Genomic DNA, 5,703 nt, shown 5'->3' with positions numbered 1-5,703 from the left:
TAACAGGCTCCTTTCAGCATTCACTTCTTGGCATGCACAACAGTATCTGGGTTTGGTAACTGTATATGGGATAAATCCCCAGGTGGGAGAGTCTCTGGATGGCCTTTCCTTCAGTCTCTGCTCTACTCTATATCTCCATATTTGTTCCTATGAGTATTTTGTTCTCCTTCTAAGAAAGGCCGAAGCACACACTCTTTGATCTTCCTTCTTATTGAACTTCATGTGGTCTATGAATTGTATCCTGGTTATTCGGAGCTTATTCATCTCAAAATGTTAAGCAAGTGGGCAATTAAGTCAAGGCAAAGATTCAAGGTTATACCTCCACATTACATGTTTTGTAGCCTCCAGAATTCCTTGTACATTGTGTGTGGGTTAATTTTGACTTGCAGGATATTTTATTTTATATCTAATAAACATTTGGTAGAATTGGATTTGAAAAGGGAAGAATGCCACTGAGTATGGTTTTTACGTGGTGAACGCCTGCATAGTCATTTTTGGTGGAGTTATTGTGGTTTTTTTGTTTGTTTGTTGTTTGGTTTTTTGTTTGTTTTTTGTTTTTGTTTGTTTATTTGTTTTTGCAAGTCAGCTGTGGCTTGGCATCTCTGCTGCTAACATCTGAGCATCTTTTCTCCCTGCGTCACTCATCAGTGATCCAGCAACACCAGACATCACAGGGCCTACCCTGCAGCCATTCTCTCCCTCTAGCCTGCGGTTCCTGTGACCCCAAGAATTTCCTCTCTGCTGTCTTCACCTGTGAAAAGTTAGGTATAGGTTGAGATAGAGCGGAGGTTGACAAACTGCCTCCCACGGGCTAAATCCACCCCTCTGCCTTATTTGACACAGTATAGAGATTTAAAAATGAGCTGTCCCCACACCGTTCCCCCAAATGCTTTACACTTGAATAGTTTTGCCTTTTAATATTTACCTAAGGCCCATGATTTTACTTCCTGGCTTAAAAAATAAAAACTTAAAGCATTTAATATTTAGCTCTTGCAGATGAAATTCAGCAACCCCCAAATGATGGTTGTGATTTTCAAGCTGTTTCCAGTAGCAGAATTTAGAAGAAAGAGGAAGGAAGATCCAATTCTAAACTTTGACTTAAAAGAAATGAATGAATAATTACTTAAGTGACCTTATTTTGTTTTAATATTTTTCACTAGAAAAGTACAATCCAGAGAGTGGGCTGCTTTGATGAGTGTGATAGACTCTTGACATTGGGGATTGTAGATGACAATTACGGTATTTGAAAAAAAAAAAAAAATCAGCCTACAATTTATTCTGTGGATTTTCTCTTTTTGTTGCTGTTTGAGTGGTTTAAAAATAAAATCCTGCTTCGAGCAGATAAGTGATTAGGAATAGCAGCATTTTTTTTTAACAGCTCACCTTGCAATCTTAGGACGTTTTGAAATTAAACTGATTCAAATACTTACGAAGAGAAATCGAAAATTTTGATTCTACACACAATGTCAGAAACAGCTCTCCTCATCAAAACGCAGCAATCAGGCCTGAAGCACCAACAATTTGGAGTGAGAGATAAAGCTGGGCATATTCTAGCATCCTTGGAGTGTGCTTGGGATGGAGCCACTGGTAAGTGGCTACGAGATGCAGCTCTCCAGTGATGAGTTTGCTGCTGCAGCCTTGTGTTGGTAGACAAAGAGCTCAAGTTGTAAATAGAGGGATGAAGAACAACCTTCTTATTTGAAGTTCCTAAGTTCAAAGGTTTAGATATGCGCACAAGTACAGCAGTTGAAGCTTAGAGACACCTTAGTTGGATTAAAGTTGGCATAATTCCATTTACATTTTATAAGCGATTAGGGTATACTTGTAAATAAACTGAAAATTAATTCCAGTAAAGTTTACCCTCGAAAGCCCTGTCTTTGTCTATAAAGATGATTATCCGTGGTTCTGGATGTGCACCCCTGTGTAGTTTGATTTATGACATTGAAATTTGAGAACTTACAGCTCAGCCAGAATAGAAGCACGCATTCTGGTGTGTAGACACCCTGCCCTTAGGAGATCCCACCAAGTACTTGCGTAACTAAGGTGCCGGTGGAAATACTAAAATGATTTGCTGCATTTGGGCTTTAACTTCTGTTGAAATAGGACAAATTTACAAGTTATCATATCACTTAAGTGAATGCAACAACAGAAATATTCTCAGCATCGGGAAGGCCTGGGACAGAAAGTGCTTGGTCCAAAGTATCTATGTGAGAATTCTAGAATGTAACTCAAATGTGCACACCAACCATTCTGTATAAAGATCTAACCATGGCACTTGCGCCTTTGATGGCAGGCATCATTTTTTTTTTTTCTCCAGTGTTGCTTATTCAGTAAAGATTCCCAAAGCACCATCTCTGTGGCATTAGGTGCTAAGAATTCTTATGTAGGTAACGCAGACCAAAGGCCCTTGACTTTATTTCATGGGACTCACGCTAGTTGGAAATGACCATCAAAGTGAGTGTGGTGTGTTCTAGGAATACCAGGGACGCTAAGTGGCTGACGAAAGAGAAAGAGGGATGTAACGTGGCGATGTCAGCCAAGTGAAGAGTATGCAGCAGCTGTTGGCCAATGTAAGGCTTTACCTGAGCTGGAGACATTGCAGGCCTGGAATGAAAGAGGCCTTGACCTCACTCAAGTTTTAATAATTCTTGTAGAACAATGGAGTTACACTAACCATATCATAAAAGCTCTAACCACAGCACTTTGACGACAGGGATCACTTCTTCTGTGAGAGTTAGGCTCTCCTACTTGAAGCTACAGGCAGGTAGGCAGGAAGACATGCAGAGGCAGAGCCATGTCGCACACACACACACACACACACACACACACACACACACACACACACACACACAATATTCTGTGATGACAAAACCTTCAGGTTTGTCAGCTCCTTTCCCTAGTAACAGTGCTACTTGAGAAATGGAAATGCAGTCCAATGTTTCTAGAACCCCGAGGCCCTCTGATGGACCCATAGATCACAGGCTTATCTCAAGAGATGTACGGTGTTCAGTCCTCAGTCTGTGGGAGTCCAATCCCAACTACTGAAGCTCTTTAGTTGGTTCTCTAGTTGTTTTTAAATATTTATTCTGCTTTTCTTGTCAATGATGTCTCCTCGTTCCTTATCTAGCCGCTGCTTAGAGATGCCACTGGCATCTATATTGGGCAGCATCTCTACACGGGTGCAGCTGAGATACATTTGATGAGTCCCATCCCAAGAGGCTAAAGTTGACACGATTTCCTTATTGCAATTTTACTTTGGAGGCAGTTCTATTGAAACTGCTGTGATTCAAGCTGCAGCTCTTGATTATGCAGTGCAACATGAAAGCGTTTTTTTTTTCTTTTTTGAGGCAGTGATTTATCTTTATCTTTAATATTTCTCCTTCCTCTCATTTCAAGCTGAGGGTCAACCTATTTGTTTCTCTTGATCTCAGACATTTTACAGAGCTGGAAGTATAATCCTCTTGAGGAAAACCGTCATCCTTGGCTTTTATAAAATATTACCTCATGAGTAAGATCCTTTGGGCTCATTCCAACCAGGTAAGGAAATGGATTCGAGGTCATTTATCATATATATAAGTGGGACCAAGGTTTGTGGGTCTCAAGACGATTGGCTGTTGGAGTCATTCCAGCAGAATGTGCTGAACATGCTAGGAAGTGTGTATCCTACCCTCCATGTTATCAACAGAGACTCAAGGCACAGGGAGCAGAGGTTTGAGAGCTGCTAGCTAGGCTGGGAAACAGTTATATAAACAGCTACTGGGCACAATATAACTTCAGGAGCATTCCAGGCACTGGAGGCATATGCTGAGAACTGAGACAGTTCTAATGGAGAGGTATATCCTAGAAGTGCCTTCAGTCTCATTTCTTACCTTTTACCGCAGCTGGAGGCCTGGGGATAGAATAAAATAAAATAAATAGGCTGAGTGCATCCCAATGATCCCAGTGTTCCAGAGGCTGAGGCAGGAGGATGGTGAGTTCCAGACAGGGAGGTAGACAGCAAGTCTGTATATGAAATAAAACAAAAAGAAAGATTGAAGGAAAAATGGAGAGGAAAGAAAAAACCATGGTACATGGATATTGATGTAGATCAAGTTTTATTTAATAAACACTTCCCCCATTTTCAGGTAGTAATAACCTAATTAAAAATAAGTTCCTAGCCAGGCAGTGGTGGTGCATGCCTTTAATCCCACACTTGGGAGGCAGAGGCAGGTGGATTTCTGAGTTCGAGGTCAGCCTGGTCTACAGAGTGAGTTCCAGGACAGCCAGAGCTATACAGAGAAACCCTGTCTTGAAAACACAAAAAAATAAAAATAAAAAGTTCCTTTCTCGGTACTTTTTACATTAAATGCTAATAAATTCTGCTGTGAATTGGTTTGTTTGTCTTTTTTTATAATTTCTGAATATACCTAATTCTAACTTCATATTTGTCAACGAAAGAATGTGAATAAAACTAACTTTCATCCAACACAGATTTTTCTGCTCCCTGATTTTATACCTTTGTTAATCTACAAGTTAGAGTTAGTATTATAAGATATTAAAGTATTGTCTAAAAGATTAATTATTGCCAAACACTATAAGTACTAAATCAGATCAAAGTCTAATTTCATCTATTTAATCCTTAAAAGTTAATACTTGGTTCGACTGTCACAAGTTTGGACCTGAGCATGTGACATTTTACATTATTCCTCTAATACCAGTGCAATGTGATAGATAACTAATCTGTAAAAGTTCTTATGATTTACAAATGATGTGGGTTTATGGACTGTGCCTCTATCTTTGTTCCTGATTGCTGAAATAACAAAGACATCTTTGGCCTCACAGCGTTTCCAGAAGTTGCTACAGTATTTCATAACGCCAGTATATATGAATGGACACTGGGGGCATTCAATACTCTTTTACACTTTTAGATTTTGCATGGCTAGCATCCTTTTAGGGAGTCATCTGACCTTCCGCAGTATTCCTGCTCAGTGTCTGTGACGTAGGTGGAGCTAACTATCTTTAGCCATAGCAAAGCTCTGCCCAGTATTCAGCCTCAGTCATGTGACCCAATCAAGGATACCATGACCCTCCCAGGGGTGATTGTTGGAAGAACATCGCTCTCCTCCATGAACACTGGCCGCAAAGACTTCCGGAGCCTCAGCTGCAGGAGATCACTTCAGTCTAACTTCAGAGTCAGAGGTTCTGAAAGTTAGAAAATGTAGCCAATCTGAGTATGAAAGCTAGATCCAGACATTCCCCAAACCCATCAGTGTTTGGGAACCCCCTTTGGGGTGATGTGAGGCAGTGTGTGCTGTCTTTCATGCACTAGATCATGTTAGACTTGTGTCCTTCATTACAAGTAGAATCTTCACTAAAACACAGATGTTCTTTAAAGTAACCAGACCACAGGGATTCCCCTTGCTAGCCCTGTGAGCTTGTGCTTGCTCTTTTAAACCTTGAACCTCAATTTGCTTCTCTCTGTGGCAGAATATGCATGACAATCTCTTTTATTGGAAATTATTATGAATAGAAACCGTGTTTATGTGTATGAGTGAACAGAGAGAAGGAGATGAAGAGGGGAAGGGAGAAGGGACAGAGAGAGAGAGAGAGGAAGGGAGGGAAGAAGAGAGAGAGAAAGGGAGGGAGGGAGGAAGAGAGAGAGAGAGGGAGGAAGAGAGAGAGAGAGGGAGGGAGGGAGGAAGAGAGAGAGAGAGAGGGAGGGAG

Source organism: Mastomys coucha, unplaced genomic scaffold (genome assembly GCF_008632895.1).
Source record: "Mastomys coucha isolate ucsf_1 unplaced genomic scaffold, UCSF_Mcou_1 pScaffold13, whole genome shotgun sequence".
NCBI lineage: Eukaryota > Metazoa > Chordata > Mammalia > Rodentia > Muridae > Mastomys > Mastomys coucha.
This window is presented reverse-complemented; position numbering follows the sequence as displayed.